At 41.4% G+C, this 14,277-nt stretch overlaps 50 non-coding genes across 50 annotated transcripts; all 50 read right to left on the reverse strand.

The window, feature by feature from the left end:
• Positions 1-80: 80 nt before the first annotated feature.
• On the reverse strand, positions 81-153 carry Trnaf-gaa (transfer RNA phenylalanine (anticodon GAA)). The gene has a single exon. It is a non-coding gene; the product is annotated as a tRNA-Phe (tRNA).
• Positions 154-160: 7 nt separating this feature from the next.
• Positions 161-234, reverse strand: Trnai-aau (transfer RNA isoleucine (anticodon AAU)). Its single transcript has one exon. It is a non-coding gene; the product is annotated as a tRNA-Ile (tRNA).
• Positions 235-627: 393 nt separating this feature from the next.
• Trnaf-gaa (transfer RNA phenylalanine (anticodon GAA)) lies at positions 628-700 on the reverse strand. Its single transcript has one exon. It is a non-coding gene; the product is annotated as a tRNA-Phe (tRNA).
• Positions 701-707: 7 nt separating this feature from the next.
• Trnai-aau (transfer RNA isoleucine (anticodon AAU)) lies at positions 708-781 on the reverse strand. Its single transcript has one exon. It is a non-coding gene; the product is annotated as a tRNA-Ile (tRNA).
• A 398-nt stretch (positions 782-1,179) lies between these two features.
• Positions 1,180-1,252, reverse strand: Trnaf-gaa (transfer RNA phenylalanine (anticodon GAA)). The gene has a single exon. It is a non-coding gene; the product is annotated as a tRNA-Phe (tRNA).
• A 7-nt stretch (positions 1,253-1,259) lies between these two features.
• Positions 1,260-1,333, reverse strand: Trnai-aau (transfer RNA isoleucine (anticodon AAU)). The gene has a single exon. It is a non-coding gene; the product is annotated as a tRNA-Ile (tRNA).
• Positions 1,334-1,741: 408 nt separating this feature from the next.
• Positions 1,742-1,814, reverse strand: Trnaf-gaa (transfer RNA phenylalanine (anticodon GAA)). Its single transcript has one exon. It is a non-coding gene; the product is annotated as a tRNA-Phe (tRNA).
• A 7-nt stretch (positions 1,815-1,821) lies between these two features.
• On the reverse strand, positions 1,822-1,895 carry Trnai-aau (transfer RNA isoleucine (anticodon AAU)). The gene has a single exon. It is a non-coding gene; the product is annotated as a tRNA-Ile (tRNA).
• Positions 1,896-2,303: 408 nt separating this feature from the next.
• Positions 2,304-2,376, reverse strand: Trnaf-gaa (transfer RNA phenylalanine (anticodon GAA)). The gene has a single exon. It is a non-coding gene; the product is annotated as a tRNA-Phe (tRNA).
• Positions 2,377-2,383: 7 nt separating this feature from the next.
• On the reverse strand, positions 2,384-2,457 carry Trnai-aau (transfer RNA isoleucine (anticodon AAU)). Its single transcript has one exon. It is a non-coding gene; the product is annotated as a tRNA-Ile (tRNA).
• Positions 2,458-2,861: 404 nt separating this feature from the next.
• Trnaf-gaa (transfer RNA phenylalanine (anticodon GAA)) lies at positions 2,862-2,934 on the reverse strand. Its single transcript has one exon. It is a non-coding gene; the product is annotated as a tRNA-Phe (tRNA).
• Positions 2,935-2,941: 7 nt separating this feature from the next.
• Positions 2,942-3,015, reverse strand: Trnai-aau (transfer RNA isoleucine (anticodon AAU)). Its single transcript has one exon. It is a non-coding gene; the product is annotated as a tRNA-Ile (tRNA).
• A 412-nt stretch (positions 3,016-3,427) lies between these two features.
• Trnaf-gaa (transfer RNA phenylalanine (anticodon GAA)) lies at positions 3,428-3,500 on the reverse strand. Its single transcript has one exon. It is a non-coding gene; the product is annotated as a tRNA-Phe (tRNA).
• Positions 3,501-3,507: 7 nt separating this feature from the next.
• Trnai-aau (transfer RNA isoleucine (anticodon AAU)) lies at positions 3,508-3,581 on the reverse strand. Its single transcript has one exon. It is a non-coding gene; the product is annotated as a tRNA-Ile (tRNA).
• Positions 3,582-3,974: 393 nt separating this feature from the next.
• On the reverse strand, positions 3,975-4,047 carry Trnaf-gaa (transfer RNA phenylalanine (anticodon GAA)). The gene has a single exon. It is a non-coding gene; the product is annotated as a tRNA-Phe (tRNA).
• A 7-nt stretch (positions 4,048-4,054) lies between these two features.
• Trnai-aau (transfer RNA isoleucine (anticodon AAU)) lies at positions 4,055-4,128 on the reverse strand. The gene has a single exon. It is a non-coding gene; the product is annotated as a tRNA-Ile (tRNA).
• Positions 4,129-4,521: 393 nt separating this feature from the next.
• Trnaf-gaa (transfer RNA phenylalanine (anticodon GAA)) lies at positions 4,522-4,594 on the reverse strand. The gene has a single exon. It is a non-coding gene; the product is annotated as a tRNA-Phe (tRNA).
• Positions 4,595-4,601: 7 nt separating this feature from the next.
• On the reverse strand, positions 4,602-4,675 carry Trnai-aau (transfer RNA isoleucine (anticodon AAU)). Its single transcript has one exon. It is a non-coding gene; the product is annotated as a tRNA-Ile (tRNA).
• A 478-nt stretch (positions 4,676-5,153) lies between these two features.
• On the reverse strand, positions 5,154-5,227 carry Trnai-aau (transfer RNA isoleucine (anticodon AAU)). The gene has a single exon. It is a non-coding gene; the product is annotated as a tRNA-Ile (tRNA).
• A 408-nt stretch (positions 5,228-5,635) lies between these two features.
• On the reverse strand, positions 5,636-5,708 carry Trnaf-gaa (transfer RNA phenylalanine (anticodon GAA)). The gene has a single exon. It is a non-coding gene; the product is annotated as a tRNA-Phe (tRNA).
• Positions 5,709-5,715: 7 nt separating this feature from the next.
• On the reverse strand, positions 5,716-5,789 carry Trnai-aau (transfer RNA isoleucine (anticodon AAU)). The gene has a single exon. It is a non-coding gene; the product is annotated as a tRNA-Ile (tRNA).
• A 393-nt stretch (positions 5,790-6,182) lies between these two features.
• Trnaf-gaa (transfer RNA phenylalanine (anticodon GAA)) lies at positions 6,183-6,255 on the reverse strand. The gene has a single exon. It is a non-coding gene; the product is annotated as a tRNA-Phe (tRNA).
• A 7-nt stretch (positions 6,256-6,262) lies between these two features.
• Positions 6,263-6,336, reverse strand: Trnai-aau (transfer RNA isoleucine (anticodon AAU)). Its single transcript has one exon. It is a non-coding gene; the product is annotated as a tRNA-Ile (tRNA).
• A 398-nt stretch (positions 6,337-6,734) lies between these two features.
• Positions 6,735-6,807, reverse strand: Trnaf-gaa (transfer RNA phenylalanine (anticodon GAA)). The gene has a single exon. It is a non-coding gene; the product is annotated as a tRNA-Phe (tRNA).
• Positions 6,808-6,814: 7 nt separating this feature from the next.
• Trnai-aau (transfer RNA isoleucine (anticodon AAU)) lies at positions 6,815-6,888 on the reverse strand. Its single transcript has one exon. It is a non-coding gene; the product is annotated as a tRNA-Ile (tRNA).
• Positions 6,889-7,296: 408 nt separating this feature from the next.
• Trnaf-gaa (transfer RNA phenylalanine (anticodon GAA)) lies at positions 7,297-7,369 on the reverse strand. Its single transcript has one exon. It is a non-coding gene; the product is annotated as a tRNA-Phe (tRNA).
• Positions 7,370-7,376: 7 nt separating this feature from the next.
• On the reverse strand, positions 7,377-7,450 carry Trnai-aau (transfer RNA isoleucine (anticodon AAU)). Its single transcript has one exon. It is a non-coding gene; the product is annotated as a tRNA-Ile (tRNA).
• Positions 7,451-7,858: 408 nt separating this feature from the next.
• Trnaf-gaa (transfer RNA phenylalanine (anticodon GAA)) lies at positions 7,859-7,931 on the reverse strand. The gene has a single exon. It is a non-coding gene; the product is annotated as a tRNA-Phe (tRNA).
• Positions 7,932-7,938: 7 nt separating this feature from the next.
• Trnai-aau (transfer RNA isoleucine (anticodon AAU)) lies at positions 7,939-8,012 on the reverse strand. Its single transcript has one exon. It is a non-coding gene; the product is annotated as a tRNA-Ile (tRNA).
• Positions 8,013-8,416: 404 nt separating this feature from the next.
• On the reverse strand, positions 8,417-8,489 carry Trnaf-gaa (transfer RNA phenylalanine (anticodon GAA)). Its single transcript has one exon. It is a non-coding gene; the product is annotated as a tRNA-Phe (tRNA).
• A 7-nt stretch (positions 8,490-8,496) lies between these two features.
• On the reverse strand, positions 8,497-8,570 carry Trnai-aau (transfer RNA isoleucine (anticodon AAU)). The gene has a single exon. It is a non-coding gene; the product is annotated as a tRNA-Ile (tRNA).
• A 408-nt stretch (positions 8,571-8,978) lies between these two features.
• Trnaf-gaa (transfer RNA phenylalanine (anticodon GAA)) lies at positions 8,979-9,051 on the reverse strand. Its single transcript has one exon. It is a non-coding gene; the product is annotated as a tRNA-Phe (tRNA).
• Positions 9,052-9,530: 479 nt separating this feature from the next.
• On the reverse strand, positions 9,531-9,603 carry Trnaf-gaa (transfer RNA phenylalanine (anticodon GAA)). Its single transcript has one exon. It is a non-coding gene; the product is annotated as a tRNA-Phe (tRNA).
• A 7-nt stretch (positions 9,604-9,610) lies between these two features.
• Positions 9,611-9,684, reverse strand: Trnai-aau (transfer RNA isoleucine (anticodon AAU)). Its single transcript has one exon. It is a non-coding gene; the product is annotated as a tRNA-Ile (tRNA).
• A 404-nt stretch (positions 9,685-10,088) lies between these two features.
• On the reverse strand, positions 10,089-10,161 carry Trnaf-gaa (transfer RNA phenylalanine (anticodon GAA)). The gene has a single exon. It is a non-coding gene; the product is annotated as a tRNA-Phe (tRNA).
• Positions 10,162-10,168: 7 nt separating this feature from the next.
• Positions 10,169-10,242, reverse strand: Trnai-aau (transfer RNA isoleucine (anticodon AAU)). The gene has a single exon. It is a non-coding gene; the product is annotated as a tRNA-Ile (tRNA).
• Positions 10,243-10,650: 408 nt separating this feature from the next.
• Trnaf-gaa (transfer RNA phenylalanine (anticodon GAA)) lies at positions 10,651-10,723 on the reverse strand. Its single transcript has one exon. It is a non-coding gene; the product is annotated as a tRNA-Phe (tRNA).
• Positions 10,724-10,730: 7 nt separating this feature from the next.
• Trnai-aau (transfer RNA isoleucine (anticodon AAU)) lies at positions 10,731-10,804 on the reverse strand. The gene has a single exon. It is a non-coding gene; the product is annotated as a tRNA-Ile (tRNA).
• A 393-nt stretch (positions 10,805-11,197) lies between these two features.
• Positions 11,198-11,270, reverse strand: Trnaf-gaa (transfer RNA phenylalanine (anticodon GAA)). The gene has a single exon. It is a non-coding gene; the product is annotated as a tRNA-Phe (tRNA).
• Positions 11,271-11,277: 7 nt separating this feature from the next.
• Trnai-aau (transfer RNA isoleucine (anticodon AAU)) lies at positions 11,278-11,351 on the reverse strand. The gene has a single exon. It is a non-coding gene; the product is annotated as a tRNA-Ile (tRNA).
• A 393-nt stretch (positions 11,352-11,744) lies between these two features.
• On the reverse strand, positions 11,745-11,817 carry Trnaf-gaa (transfer RNA phenylalanine (anticodon GAA)). Its single transcript has one exon. It is a non-coding gene; the product is annotated as a tRNA-Phe (tRNA).
• A 7-nt stretch (positions 11,818-11,824) lies between these two features.
• Positions 11,825-11,898, reverse strand: Trnai-aau (transfer RNA isoleucine (anticodon AAU)). Its single transcript has one exon. It is a non-coding gene; the product is annotated as a tRNA-Ile (tRNA).
• Positions 11,899-12,306: 408 nt separating this feature from the next.
• On the reverse strand, positions 12,307-12,379 carry Trnaf-gaa (transfer RNA phenylalanine (anticodon GAA)). The gene has a single exon. It is a non-coding gene; the product is annotated as a tRNA-Phe (tRNA).
• A 7-nt stretch (positions 12,380-12,386) lies between these two features.
• Positions 12,387-12,460, reverse strand: Trnai-aau (transfer RNA isoleucine (anticodon AAU)). Its single transcript has one exon. It is a non-coding gene; the product is annotated as a tRNA-Ile (tRNA).
• Positions 12,461-12,853: 393 nt separating this feature from the next.
• Positions 12,854-12,926, reverse strand: Trnaf-gaa (transfer RNA phenylalanine (anticodon GAA)). The gene has a single exon. It is a non-coding gene; the product is annotated as a tRNA-Phe (tRNA).
• A 7-nt stretch (positions 12,927-12,933) lies between these two features.
• On the reverse strand, positions 12,934-13,007 carry Trnai-aau (transfer RNA isoleucine (anticodon AAU)). Its single transcript has one exon. It is a non-coding gene; the product is annotated as a tRNA-Ile (tRNA).
• Positions 13,008-13,405: 398 nt separating this feature from the next.
• On the reverse strand, positions 13,406-13,478 carry Trnaf-gaa (transfer RNA phenylalanine (anticodon GAA)). The gene has a single exon. It is a non-coding gene; the product is annotated as a tRNA-Phe (tRNA).
• Positions 13,479-13,485: 7 nt separating this feature from the next.
• Trnai-aau (transfer RNA isoleucine (anticodon AAU)) lies at positions 13,486-13,559 on the reverse strand. The gene has a single exon. It is a non-coding gene; the product is annotated as a tRNA-Ile (tRNA).
• Positions 13,560-13,966: 407 nt separating this feature from the next.
• On the reverse strand, positions 13,967-14,039 carry Trnaf-gaa (transfer RNA phenylalanine (anticodon GAA)). The gene has a single exon. It is a non-coding gene; the product is annotated as a tRNA-Phe (tRNA).
• Positions 14,040-14,046: 7 nt separating this feature from the next.
• Trnai-aau (transfer RNA isoleucine (anticodon AAU)) lies at positions 14,047-14,120 on the reverse strand. Its single transcript has one exon. It is a non-coding gene; the product is annotated as a tRNA-Ile (tRNA).
• Between the last annotated feature and the right edge of the window lie 157 nt (positions 14,121-14,277).

Here is a 14,277-nt window from a genome sequence, read left to right on the forward strand (position 1 = left end):
GCACTTTCTCGTTGTGATTCTCACCAACACAGAACAACTAATGTAGAAAAAAATATTACAAAATGTTGCAAAAGATGTGTTGCCTCGACCCGGGATTGAACCAGGGACCTTCAGATCTTCAGTCTGACGCTCTCCCGACTGAGCTATCGAGGCGATAACCTGGCCAGTACGGGGATCGAACCCGCGACATTTGCGTTATTAGCACAACGCTCTAACCAACTGAGCTAACCGGCCATGTGCAGTAAATTGAATTCAAATCTCCTTGTCAAGTGTCAATGAACACTTTTGGTCGGGATTCCAACACCGCGCAACCCTCGAAGCCGACAGAAATTGAAATTCAGCTAATAAACAAAAAATGTAAGTATTCTCAAACCTGAATCACACCAGGTTTGTTTTGGTGAAAAATAGGCAATGCGACGGAAGTCAAATTAGAGAAGTAGAGAAGCAAGTACTGTTGTAGAAATCTTTTTTCAAAATGTCCTCTGAGACTATTTTCTGACAGATTTAATGTAAAGTCAATTTGCATCTGTCGGTAAACATTTTCAGTGTACTTTCTCGTTGTGATTCTCACCAACACAGAACAACTAATGTAGAAAACAATATTACAAAATGTTGCAAAAGATGTGTTGCCTCGACCCGGGATTGAACCAGGGACCTTCAGATCTTCAGTCTGACGCTCTCCCGACTGAGCTATCGAGGCGATAACCTGGCCAGTACGGGGATCGAACCCGCGACATTTGCGTTATTAGCACAACGCTCTAACCAACTGAGCTAACCGGCCATGTGCTGTAAATTCAATTCAAATCTCCTTGTCAAGTGTCAATGAACACTTTTGGTCGGGATTCCAACACCGCGCAACCCTCGGAGCCGACAGAAATTGAAATTCAGCTAATAAACAAACAATGTAAGTATTCTCAAACCTGAATCACACCAGGTTTGTTTTGGTGAAAAATAAGCAATGCGATGGAAGTCAAATTAGAGAAGCAATAACTACTAGAGAAGCAAGTAGCCTACTGTAGTAGAAATCTTTTTTCAAAATGTTCTCTGAGACTATTTTCTGACAGATTTAATGTAAAATCAATTTGCATCTGTCGGTAAACATTTTCAGTGCACTTTCTCGTTGTGATTCTCACCAACACAGAACAACTAATGTAGAAAAAAATATTACAAAAGATGTGTTGCCTCGACCCGGGATTGAACCAGGGACCTTCAGATCTTCAGTCTGACGCTCTCCCGACTGAGCTATCGAGGCGATAACCTGGCCAGTACGGGGATCGAACCCGCGACATTTGCGTTATTAGCACAACGCTCTAACCAACTGAGCTAACCGGCCATGTGCTGTAAATTCAATTCAAATCTCCTTGTCAAGTGTCAATGAACACTTTTGGTCGGGATTCCAACACCGCGCAACCCTCGGAGCCGACAGAAATTTAAATTCAGCTAATAAACAAACAATGTAAGTATTCTCAAACCTGAATCACACCAGGTTTGTTTTGGTGAAAAATAAGCAATGCGATGGAAGTCAAATTGGAGAAGCAATAACTACTAGAGAAGCAAGTAGCCTACTGTAGTAGAAATCTTTTTTCAAAATGTTCTCTGAGACTATTTTCTGACAGATTTAATGTAAAGTCAATTTGCATCTGTCGGTAAACATTTTCAGTGTACTTTCTCGTTGTGATTCTCACCAACACAGAACAACAAATGTAGAAAACAACATTACAAAATGTTGCAAAAGATGTGTTGCCTCGACCCGGGATTGAACCAGGGACCTTCAGATCTTCAGTCTGACGCTCTCCCGACTGAGCTATCGAGGCGATAACCTGGCCAGTACGGGGATCGAACCCGCGACATTTGCGTTATTAGCACAACGCTCTAACCAACTGAGCTAACCGGCCATGTGCTGTAAATTCAATTCAAATCTCCTTGTCAAGTGTCAATGAACACTTTTGGTCGGGATTCCAACACCGCGCAACCCTCGGAGCCGACAGAAATTGAAATTCAGCTAATAAACAAACAATGTAAGTATTCTCAAACCTGAATCACACCAGGTTTGTTTTGGTGAAAAATAAGCAATGCGATGGAAGTCAAATTAGAGAAGCAATAACTACTAGAGAAGCAAGTAGCCTACTGTAGTAGAAATCTTTTTTCAAAATGTTCTCTGAGACTATTTTCTGACAGATTTAATGTAAAGTCAATTTGCATCTGTCGGTAAACATTTTCAGTGCACTTTCTCGTTGTGATTCTCACCAACACAGAACAACTAATGTAGAAAAAAATATTACAAAATGTTGCAAAAGATGTGTTGCCTCGACCCGGGATTGAACCAGGGACCTTCAGATCTTCAGTCTGACGCTCTCCCGACTGAGCTATCGAGGCGATAACCTGGCCAGTACGGGGATCGAACCCGCGACATTTGCGTTATTAGCACAACGCTCTAACCAACTGAGCTAACCGGCCATGTGCAGTAAATTGAATTCAAATCTCCTCGTCAAGTGTCAATGAACACTTTTGGTCGGGATTCCAACACCGCGCAACCCTCGAAGCCGACAGAAATTGAAATTCACCTAATAAACAAAAAATGTAAGTATTCTCAAACCTGAATCACACCAGGTTTGTTTTGGTGAAAAATAGGCAATGCGACGGAAGTCAAATTAGAGAAGTAATAAACTACTAGAGAAGCAAGTACTGTTGTAGAAATCTTTTTTCAAAATGTTCTCTGAGACTATTTTCTGACAGATTTAATGTAAAGTCAATTTGCATCTGTCGGTAAACATTTTCAGTGTACTTTCTCGTTGTGATTCTCACCAACACAGAACAACAAATGTAGAAAACAACATTACAAAATGTTGCAAAAGATGTGTTGCCTCGACCCGGGATTGAACCAGGGACCTTCAGATCTTCAGTCTGACGCTCTCCCGACTGAGCTATCGAGGCGATAACCTGGCCAGTACGGGGATCGAACCCGCGACATTTGCGTTATTAGCACAACGCTCTAACCAACTGAGCTAACCGGCCATGTGCTGTAAATTCAATTCAAATCTCCTTGTCAAGTGTCAATGAACACTTTTGGTCGGGATTCCAACACCGCGCAACCCTCGGAGCCGACAGAAATTTAAATTCAGCTAATAAACAAACAATGTAAGTATTCTCAAACCTGAATCACACCAGGTTTGTTTTGGTGAAAAATAAGCAATGCGATGGAAGTCAAATTAGAGAAGCAATAACTACTAGAGAAGCAAGTAGCCTACTGTAGTAGAAATCTTTTTTCAAAATGTTCTCTGAGACTATTTTCTGACAGATTTAATGTAAAGTCAATTTGCATCTGTCGGTAAACATTTTCAGTGCACTTTCTCGTTGTGATTCTCACCAACACAGAACAACTAATGTAGAAAAAAATATTACAAAAGATGTGTTGCAAAAGATGTGTTGCCTCGACCCGGGATTGAACCAGGGACCTTCAGATCTTCAGTCTGACGCTCTCCCGACTGAGCTATCGAGGCGATAACCTGGCCAGTACGGGGATCGAACCCGCGACATTTGCGTTATTAGCACAACGCTCTAACCAACTGAGCTAACCGGCCATGTGCAGTAAATTGAATTCAAATCTCCTTGTCAAGTGTCAATGAACACTTTTGGTCGGGATTCCAACACCGCGCAACCCTCGAAGCCGACAGAAATTGAAATTCAGCTAATAAACAAAAAATGTAAGTATTCTCAAACCTGAATCACACCAGGTTTGTTTTGGTGAAAAATAGGCAATGCGACGGAAGTCAAATTAGAGAAGTAGAGAAGCAAGTACTGTTGTAGAAATCTTTTTTCAAAATGTTCTCTGAGACTATTTTCTGACAGATTTAATGTAAAGTCAATTTGCATCTGTCGGTAAACATTTTCAGTGTACTTTCTCGTTGTGATTCTCACCAACACAGAACAACTAATGTAGAAAACTACATTACAAAATGTTGCAAAAGATGTGTTGCCTCGACCCGGGATTGAACCAGGGACCTTCAGATCTTCAGTCTGACGCTCTCCCGACTGAGCTATCGAGGCGATAACCTGGCCAGTACGGGGATCGAACCCGCGACATTTGCGTTATTAGCACAACGCTCTAACCAACTGAGCTAACCGGCCATGTGCAGTAAATTGAATTCAAATCTCCTTGTCAAGTGTCAATGAACACTTTTGGTCGGGATTCCAACACCGCGCAACCCTCGAAGCCGACAGAAATTTAAATTCAGCTAATAAACAAAAAATGTAAGTATTCTCAAACCTGAATCACACCAGGTTTGTTTTGGTGAAAAATAGGCAATGCGACGGAAGTCAAATTAGAGAAGTAGAGAAGCAAGTACTGTTGTAGAAATCTTTTTTCAAAATGTCCTCTGAGACTATTTTCTGACAGATTTAATGTAAAGTCAATTTGCATCTGTCGGTAAACATTTTCAGTGTACTTTCTCGTTGTGATTCTCACCAACACAGAACAACTAATGTAGAAAACAATATTACAAAATGTTGCAAAAGATGTGTTGCCTCGACCCGGGATTGAACCAGGGACCTTCAGATCTTCAGTCTGACGCTCTCCCGACTGAGCTATCGAGGCGATAACCTGGCCAGTACGGGGATCGAACCCGCGACATTTGCGTTATTAGCACAACGCTCTAACCAACTGAGCTAACCGGCCATGTGCTGTAAATTCAATTCAAATCTCCTTGTCAAGTGTCAATGAACACTTTTGGTCGGGATTCCAACACCGCGCAACCCTCGGAGCCGACAGAAATTGAAATTCAGCTAATAAACAAACAATGTAAGTATTCTCAAACCTGAATCACACCAGGTTTGTTTTGGTGAAAAATAAGCAATGCGATGGAAGTCAAATTAGAGAAGCAATAACTACTAGAGAAGCAAGTAGCCTACTGTAGTAGAAATCTTTTTTCAAAATGTTCTCTGAGACTATTTTCTGACAGATTTAATGTAAAGTCAATTTGCATCTGTCGGTAAACATTTTCAGTGCACTTTCTCGTTGTGATTCTCACCAACACAGAACAACTAATGTAGAAAAAAATATTACAAAAGATGTGTTGCCTCGACCCTGGATTGAACCAGGGACCATCAGATCTTCAGTCTGACGCTCTCCCGACTGAGCTATCGAGGCGATAACCTGGCCAGTACGGGGATCGAACCCGCGACATTTGCGTTATTAGCACAACGCTCTAACCAACTGAGCTAACCGGCCATGTGCTGTAAATTCAATTCAAATCTCCTTGTCAAGTGTCAATGAACACTTTTGGTCGGGATTCCAACACCGCGCAACCCTCGGAGCCGACAGAAATTGAAATTCAGCTAATAAACAAACAATGTAAGTATTCTCAAACCTGAATCACACCAGGTTTGTTTTGGTGAAAAATAAGCAATGCGATGGAAGTCAAATTAGAGAAGCAATAACTACTAGAGAAGCAAGTAGCCTACTGTAGTAGAAATCTTTTTTCAAAATGTTCTCTGAGACTATTTTCTGACAGATTTAATGTAAAGTCAATTTGCATCTGTCGGTAAACATTTTCAGTGCACTTTCTCGTTGTGATTCTCACCAACACAGAACAACTAATGTAGAAAAAAATATTACAAAATGTTGCAAAAGATGTGTTGCCTCGACCCGGGATTGAACCAGGGACCTTCAGATCTTCAGTCTGACGCTCTCCCGACTGAGCTATCGAGGCGATAACCTGGCCAGTACGGGGATCGAACCCGCGACATTTGCGTTATTAGCACAACGCTCTAACCAACTGAGCTAACCGGCCATGTGCAGTAAATTGAATTCAAATCTCCTTGTCAAGTGTCAATGAACACTTTTGGTCGGGATTCCAACACCGCGCAACCCTCGAAGCCGACAGAAATTGAAATTCAGCTAATAAACAAAAAATGTAAGTATTCTCAAACCTGAATCACACCAGGTTTGTTTTGGTGAAAAATAGGCAATGCGACGGAAGTCAAATTAGAGAAGTAGAGAAGCAAGTACTGTTGTAGAAATCTTTTTTCAAAATGTCCTCTGAGACTATTTTCTGACAGATTTAATGTAAAGTCAATTTGCATCTGTCGGTAAACATTTTCAGTGTACTTTCTCGTTGTGATTCTCACCAACACAGAACAACTAATGTAGAAAACAATATTACAAAATGTTGCAAAAGATGTGTTGCCTCGACCCGGGATTGAACCAGGGACCTTCAGATCTTCAGTCTGACGCTCTCCCGACTGAGCTATCGAGGCGATAACCTGGCCAGTACGGGGATCGAACCCGCGACATTTGCGTTATTAGCACAACGCTCTAACCAACTGAGCTAACCGGCCATGTGCTGTAAATTCAATTCAAATCTCCTTGTCAAGTGTCAATGAACACTTTTGGTCGGGATTCCAACACCGCGCAACCCTCGGAGCCGACAGAAATTGAAATTCAGCTAATAAACAAACAATGTAAGTATTCTCAAACCTGAATCACACCAGGTTTGTTTTGGTGAAAAATAAGCAATGCGATGGAAGTCAAATTAGAGAAGCAATAACTACTAGAGAAGCAAGTAGCCTACTGTAGTAGAAATCTTTTTTCAAAATGTTCTCTGAGACTATTTTCTGACAGATTTAATGTAAAATCAATTTGCATCTGTCGGTAAACATTTTCAGTGCACTTTCTCGTTGTGATTCTCACCAACACAGAACAACTAATGTAGAAAAAAATATTACAAAAGATGTGTTGCCTCGACCCGGGATTGAACCAGGGACCTTCAGATCTTCAGTCTGACGCTCTCCCGACTGAGCTATCGAGGCGATAACCTGGCCAGTACGGGGATCGAACCCGCGACATTTGCGTTATTAGCACAACGCTCTAACCAACTGAGCTAACCGGCCATGTGCTGTAAATTCAATTCAAATCTCCTTGTCAAGTGTCAATGAACACTTTTGGTCGGGATTCCAACACCGCGCAACCCTCGGAGCCGACAGAAATTTAAATTCAGCTAATAAACAAACAATGTAAGTATTCTCAAACCTGAATCACACCAGGTTTGTTTTGGTGAAAAATAAGCAATGCGATGGAAGTCAAATTGGAGAAGCAATAACTACTAGAGAAGCAAGTAGCCTACTGTAGTAGAAATCTTTTTTCAAAATGTTCTCTGAGACTATTTTCTGACAGATTTAATGTAAAGTCAATTTGCATCTGTCGGTAAACATTTTCAGTGTACTTTCTCGTTGTGATTCTCACCAACACAGAACAACAAATGTAGAAAACAACATTACAAAATGTTGCAAAAGATGTGTTGCCTCGACCCGGGATTGAACCAGGGACCTTCAGATCTTCAGTCTGACGCTCTCCCGACTGAGCTATCGAGGCGATAACCTGGCCAGTACGGGGATCGAACCCGCGACATTTGCGTTATTAGCACAACGCTCTAACCAACTGAGCTAACCGGCCATGTGCTGTAAATTCAATTCAAATCTCCTTGTCAAGTGTCAATGAACACTTTTGGTCGGGATTCCAACACCGCGCAACCCTCGGAGCCGACAGAAATTGAAATTCAGCTAATAAACAAACAATGTAAGTATTCTCAAACCTGAATCACACCAGGTTTGTTTTGGTGAAAAATAAGCAATGCGATGGAAGTCAAATTAGAGAAGCAATAACTACTAGAGAAGCAAGTAGCCTACTGTAGTAGAAATCTTTTTTCAAAATGTTCTCTGAGACTATTTTCTGACAGATTTAATGTAAAGTCAATTTGCATCTGTCGGTAAACATTTTCAGTGCACTTTCTCGTTGTGATTCTCACCAACACAGAACAACTAATGTAGAAAAAAATATTACAAAATGTTGCAAAAGATGTGTTGCCTCGACCCGGGATTGAACCAGGGACCTTCAGATCTTCAGTCTGACGCTCTCCCGACTGAGCTATCGAGGCGATAACCTGGCCAGTACGGGGATCGAACCCGCGACATTTGCGTTATTAGCACAACGCTCTAACCAACTGAGCTAACCGGCCATGGTCAGTAAATTGAATTCAAATCTCCTCGTCAAGTGTCAATGAACACTTTTGGTCGGGATTCCAACACCGCGCAACCCTCGAAGCCGACAGAAATTGAAATTCACCTAATAAACAAAAAATGTAAGTATTCTCAAACCTGAATCACACCAGGTTTGTTTTGGTGAAAAATAGGCAATGCGACGGAAGTCAAATTAGAGAAGTAATAAACTACTAGAGAAGCAAGTACTGTTGTAGAAATCTTTTTTCAAAATGTTCTCTGAGACTATTTTCTGACAGATTTAATGTAAAGTCAATTTGCATCTGTCGGTAAACATTTTCAGTGTACTTTCTCGTTGTGATTCTCACCAACACAGAACAACAAATGTAGAAAACAACATTACAAAATGTTGCAAAAGATGTGTTGCCTCGACCCGGGATTGAACCAGGGACCTTCAGATCTTCAGTCTGACGCTCTCCCGACTGAGCTATCGAGGCGATAACCTGGCCAGTACGGGGATCGAACCCGCGACATTTGCGTTATTAGCACAACGCTCTAACCAACTGAGCTAACCGGCCATGTGCTGTAAATTCAATTCAAATCTCCTTGTCAAGTGTCAATGAACACTTTTGGTCGGGATTCCAACACCGCGCAACCCTCGGAGCCGACAGAAATTGAAATTCAGCTAATAAACAAACAATGTAAGTATTCTCAAACCTGAATCACACCAGGTTTGTTTTGGTGAAAAATAAGCAATGCGATGGAAGTCAAATTAGAGAAGCAATAACTACTAGAGAAGCAAGTAGCCTACTGCAGTAGAAATCTTTTTTCAAAATGTTCTCTGAGACTATTTTCTGACAGATTTAATGTAAAGTCAATTTGCATCTGTCGGTAAACATTTTCAGTGCACTTTCTCGTTGTGATTCTCACCAACACAGAACAACTAATGTAGAAAAAAATATTACAAAATGTTGCAAAAGATGTGTTGCCTCGACCCGGGATTGAACCAGGGACCTTCAGATCTTCAGTCTGACGCTCTCCCGACTGAGCTATCGAGGCGATAACCTGGCCAGTAAGGGGATCGAACCCGCGACATTTGCGTTATTAGCACAACGCTCTAACCAACTGAGCTAACCGGCCATGTGCTGTAAATTCAATTCAAATCTCCTTGTCAAGTGTCAATGAACACTTTTGGTCGGGATTCCAACACCGCGCAACCCTCGGAGCCGACAGAAATTTAAATTCAGCTAATAAACAAACAATGTAAGTATTCTCAAACCTGAATCACACCAGGTTTGTTTTGGTGAAAAATAAGCAATGCGATGGAAGTCAAATTAGAGAAGCAATAACTACTAGAGAAGCAAGTAGCCTACTGTAGTAGAAATCTTTTTTCAAAATGTTCTCTGAGACTATTTTCTGACAGATTTAATGTAAAGTCAATTTGCATCTGTCGGTAAACATTTTCAGTGCACTTTCTCGTTGTGATTCTCACCAACACAGAACAACTAATGTAGAAAAAAATATTACAAAAGATGTGTTGCCTCGACCCGGGATTGAACCAGGGACCTTCAGATCTTCAGTCTGACGCTCTCCCGACTGAGCTATCGAGGCGATAACCTGGCCAGTACGGGGATCGAACCCGCGACATTTGCGTTATTAGCACAACGCTCTAACCAACTGAGCTAACCGGCCATGTGCTGTAAATTCAATTCAAATCTCCTTGTCAAGTGTCAATGAACACTTTTGGTCGGGATTCCAACACCGCGCAACCCTCGAAGCCGACAGAAATTGAAATTCAGCTAATAAACAAAAAATGTAAGTATTCTCAAACCTGAATCACACCAGGTTTGTTTTGGTGAAAAATAGGCAATGCGACGGAAGTCAAATTAGAGAAGTAATAAACTACTAGAGAAGCAAGTACTGTTGTAGAAATCTTTTTTCAAAATGTTCTCTGAGACTATTTTCTGACAGATTTAATGTAAAGTCAATTTGCATCTGTCGGTAAACATTTTCAGTGTACTTTCTCGTTGTGATTCTCACCAACACAGAACAACAAATGTAGAAAACAACATTACAAAATGTTGCAAAAGATGTGTTGCCTCGACCCGGGATTGAACCAGGGACCTTCAGATCTTCAGTCTGACGCTCTCCCGACTGAGCTATCGAGGCGATAACCTGGCCAGTACGGGGATCGAACCCGCGACATTTGCGTTATTAGCACAACGCTCTAACCAACTGAGCTAACCGGCCATGTGCTGTAAATTCAATTCAAATCTCCTTGTCAAGTGTCAATGAACACTTTTGGTCGGGATTCCAACACCGCGCAACCCTCGGAGCCGACAGAAATTTAAATTCAGCTAATAAACAAACAATGTAAGTATTCTCAAACCTGAATCACACCAGGTTTGTTTTGGTGAAAAATAAGCAATGCGATGGAAGTCAAATTAGAGAAGCAATAACTACTAGAGAAGCAAGTAGCCTACTGTAGTAGAAATCTTTTTTCAAAATGTTCTCTGAGACTATTTTCTGACAGATTTAATGTAAAGTCAATTTGCATCTGTCGGTAAACATTTTCAGTGCACTTTCTCGTTGTGATTCTCACCAACACAGAACAACTAATGTAGAAAAAAATATTACAAAATGTTGCAAAAGATGTGTTGCCTCGACCCGGGATTGAACCAGGGACCTTCAGATCTTCAGTCTGACGCTCTCCCGACTGAGCTATCGAGGCGATAACCTGGCCAGTACGGGGATCGAACCCGCGACATTTGCGTTATTAGCACAACGCTCTAACCAACTGAGCTAACCGGCCATGTGCAGTAAATTGAATTCAAATCTCCTTGTCAAGTGTCAATGAACACTTTTGGTCGGGATTCCAACACCGCGCAACCCTCGAAGCCGACAGAAATTGAAATTCAGCTAATAAACAAAAAATGTAAGTATTCTCAAACCTGAATCACACCAGGTTTGTTTTGGTGAAAAATAGGCAATGCGACGGAAGTCAAATTAGAGAAGTAGAGAAGCAAGTACTGTTGTAGAAATCTTTTTTCAAAATGTTCTCTGAGACTATTTTCTGACAGATTTAATGTAAAGTCAATTTGCATCTGTCGGTAAACATTTTCAGTGTACTTTCTCGTTGTGATTCTCACCAACACAGAACAACAAATGTAGAAAACTACATTACAAAATGTTGCAAAAGATGTGTTGCCTCGACCCGGGATTGAACCAGGGACCTTCAGATCTTCAGTCTGACGCTCTCCCGACTGAGCTATCGAGGCGATAACCTGGCCAGTACGGGGATCGAACCCGCGACATTTGCGTTATTAGCACAACGCTCTAACCAACTGAGCTAACCGGCCATGTGCAGTAAATTGAATTCAAATCTCCTTGTCAAGTGTCAATGAACACTTTTGGTCGGGATTCCAACACCGCGCAACCCTCGAAGCCGACAGAAATTGAAATTCAGCTAATAAACAAAAAATGTAAGTATTCTCAAACCTGAATCACACCAGGTTTGTTTTGGTGAAAAATAGGCAATGCGACGGAAGTCAAATTAGAGAAGTAGAGAAGCAAGTACTGTTGTAGAAATCTTTTTTCAAAATGTCCTCTGAGACTATTTTCTGACAGATTTAATGTAAAGTCAATTTGCATCTGTCGGTAAACATTTTCAGTGTACTTTCTCGTTGTGATTCTCACCAACACAGAACAACTGATGTAGAAAACAATATTACAAAATGTTGCAAAAGATGTGTTGCCTCGACCCGGGATTGAACCAGGGACCTTCAGATCTTCAGTCTGACGCTCTCCCGACTGAGCTATCGAGGCGATAACCTGGCCAGTACGGGGATCGAACCCGCGACATTTGCGTTATTAGCACAACGCTCTAACCAACTGAGCTAACCGGCCATGTGCTGTAAATTCAATTCAAATCTCCTTGTCAAGTGTCAATGAACACTTTTGGTCGGGATTCCAACACCGCGCAACCCTCGGAGCCGACAGAAATTGAAATTCAGCTAATAAACAAACAATGTAAGTATTCTCAAACCTGAATCACACCAGGTTTGTTTTGGTGAAAAATAAGCAATGCGATGGAAGTCAAATTAGAGAAGCAATAACTACTAGAGAAGCAAGTAGCCTACTGTAGTAGAAATCTTTTTTCAAAATGTTCTCTGAGACTATTTTCTGACAGATTTAATGTAAAGTCAATTTGCATCTGTCGGTAAACATTTTCAGTGCACTTTCTCGTTGTGATTCTCACCAACACAGAACAACTAATGTAGAAAAAAATATTACAAAATGTTGCAAAAGATGTGTTGCCTCGACCCGGGATTGAACCAGGGACCTTCAGATCTTCAGTCTGACGCTCTCCCGACTGAGCTATCGAGGCGATAACCTGGCCAGTACGGGGATCGAACCCGCGACATTTGCGTTATTAGCACAACGCTCTAACCAACTGAGCTAACCGGCCATGTGCAGTAAATTGAATTCAAATCTCCTTGTCAAGTGTCAATGAACACTTTTGGTCGGGATTCCAACACCGCGCAACCCTCGAAGCCGACAGAAATTGAAATTCAGCTAATAAACAAAAAATGTAAGTATTCTCAAACCTGAATCACACCAGGTTTGTTTTGGTGAAAAATAGGCAATGCGACGGAAGTCAAATTAGAGAAGTAGAGAAGCAAGTACTGTTGTAGAAATCTTTTTTCAAAATGTCCTCTGAGACTATTTTCTGACAGATTTAATGTAAAGTCAATTTGCATCTGTCGGTAAACATTTTCAGTGTACTTTCTCGTTGTGATTCTCACCAACACAGAACAACTAATGTAGAAAACAATATTACAAAATGTTGCAAAAGATGTGTTGCCTCGACCCGGGATTGAACCAGGGACCTTCAGATCTTCAGTCTGACGCTCTCCCGACTGAGCTATCGAGGCGATAACCTGGCCAGTACGGGGATCGAACCCGCGACATTTGCGTTATTAGCACAACGCTCTAACCAACTGAGCTAACCGGCCATGTGCTGTAAATTCAATTCAAATCTCCTTGTCAAGTGTCAATGAACACTTTTGGTCGGGATTCCAACACCGCGCAACCCTCGGAGCCGACAGAAATTTAAATTCAGCTAATAAACAAACAATGTAAGTATTCTCAAACCTGAATCACACCAGGTTTGTTTTGGTGAAAAATAAGCAATGCGATGGAAGTCAAATTAGAGAAGCAATAACTACTAGAGAAGCAAGTAGCCTACTGTAGTAGAAATCTTTTTTCAAAATGTTCTCTGAGACTATTTTCTGACAGATTTAATGTAAAGTCAATTTGCATCTGTCGGTAAACATTTTCAGTGCACTTTCTCGTTGTGATTCTCACCAACACAGAACAACTAATGTAGAAAAAAATATTACAAAAGATGTGTTGCCTCGACCCGGGATTGAACCAGGGACCTTCAGATCTTCAGTCTGACGCTCTCCCGACTGAGCTATCGAGGCGATAACCTGGCCAGTACGGGGATCGAACCCGCGACATTTGCGTTATTAGCACAACGCTCTAATCAACTGAGCTAACCGGCCATGTACTGTAAATTGAATTCAAATCTCCTTGTCATTAAGTGTCAATGAACACTTTTGGTCGGGATTCCAACACCGCGCAACCCTCGAAGCCGACAGAAATTTAAATTCAGCTAATAAACAAAAAATGTAAGTATTCTCAAACCTGAATCACACCAGGTTTGTTTTGGTGAAAAATAGGCAATGCGACGGAAGTCAAATTAGAGAAGTAATAAACTACTAGAGAAGCAAGTACTGTTGTAGAAATCTTTTTTCAAAATGTTCTCTGAGACTATTTTCTGACAGATTTAATGTAAAGTCAATTTGCATCTGTCGGTAAACATTTTCAGTGTACTTTCTCGTTGTGATTCTCACCAACACAGAACAACAAATGTAGAAAACAACATTACAAAATGTTGCAAAAGATGTGTTGCCTCGACCCGGGATTGAACCAGGGACCTTCAGATCTTCAGTCTGACGCTCTCCCGACTGAGCTATCGAGGCGATAACCTGGCCAGTACGGGGATCGAACCCGCGACATTTGCGTTATTAGCACAACGCTCTAACCAACTGAGCTAACCGGCCATGTGCAGTAAATTCAATTCAAATCTCCTTGTCAAGTGTCAATGAACACTTTTGGTCGGGATTCCAACACCGCGCAACCCTCGGAGCCGACAGAAATTGAAATTCAGCTAATAAACAAACAATGTAAGTATTCTCAAACCTGAATCACACCAGGTTT

The sequence above is a fragment of the Phallusia mammillata genome, chromosome 2 (genome assembly GCF_965637545.1).
Source record: "Phallusia mammillata chromosome 2, kaPhaMamm4.hap1.1, whole genome shotgun sequence".
NCBI classification, from domain to species: Eukaryota; Metazoa; Chordata; class Ascidiacea; order Phlebobranchia; family Ascidiidae; genus Phallusia; species Phallusia mammillata.